Below are 1,116 nucleotides of genomic sequence, written 5' to 3' on the forward strand. Positions count from 1 at the left end.
CTCGAACTCACAGAGATCCGCCTGCCTCTGCCTCTCGAGTGCTGGGATTAAAGGCGTGCGCCACCACTGCCCGGCTCCATTTCATTTGTTTGAGATGAGGGTCTCACTATGCAGTCTAGGCTGGCCTGGAACTCAGATCTGCTGGGATTTAAAGGCGTGTGTCGCCACACCGGATCCTGAACCAGGTTGTGTTGACGGAAAAACTAAGGCCCAAAGTGTGGGATTTGCCCACTGTCATAAAAGAAGTTGGTAAGAATCCTGGTCTGGGCCTGGAGAGTTAGCTCCGTGGTTAAGGGCTACTTGCCTTGCTTCCAAGGACTGGAATTTGGTTTGTCAGCACACAACTATATCTCCAGAGCATCCAACTGGCTCTTCTGGGTTCCACCGGAACCTAGCTCACAGGTAGCATACATTCATGCAGACACAGACATACAGACAGACACACACACACTTGCATAAAAATAAAATCCTTTGAAGGGGGGGAGGCTAGAGAGATGGCTTAGCCGATTAAGAAAACTGGATGCTCTTCCAGAGGACCCAGGGTTCAGTCCCCAGCACCCATACAGCGGTTCACAACTATCTATAATTCTAGTCTCAGGGGATCCAATGCCCTCTTCTGACCTCCACCAGCACCAGGCATGCATGAGATGCATAGACATACATGCAGGCAAAACACCCATGCACGTTAAAAAAAAAAAGTTGTCCTCTGATCTCCACACCTATGCCATAGTGCACCTCTTCCCTCCAGTAATAATTTTAAAAAAATTGTTTGAAAACATCCAGAATCCAAGTCTGACTCATTTAGTTTAGGGCTCTAATGAGTTGGATGGATGCTCAGAGGTAAAACAGCACTGATACAAATACTGATGGATACCACTAATGGAACATCTAACTATTGCATTAAAACAGTTTGTATAATTTTGTTTTTTGGAAACATGTTCTCATGTAGCCCAGGCTGGCCTTGAACTCCATGTAGCTAAGGATGACCCTGAATCCTCCCACCCTCATGCCAGACAAGGTTCCTGTGGTAGCCCTGGTCTGTCCTGATTCATTCTGTAAACAAGGCTGCTCTAGGTGCCTCTTCCTCCGGAGTACTGGGATTGAAGGCATGTGCTC

This window comes from Microtus ochrogaster, unplaced genomic scaffold (genome assembly GCF_000317375.1).
Source record: "Microtus ochrogaster isolate Prairie Vole_2 unplaced genomic scaffold, MicOch1.0 UNK69, whole genome shotgun sequence".
NCBI lineage: Eukaryota > Metazoa > Chordata > Mammalia > Rodentia > Cricetidae > Microtus > Microtus ochrogaster.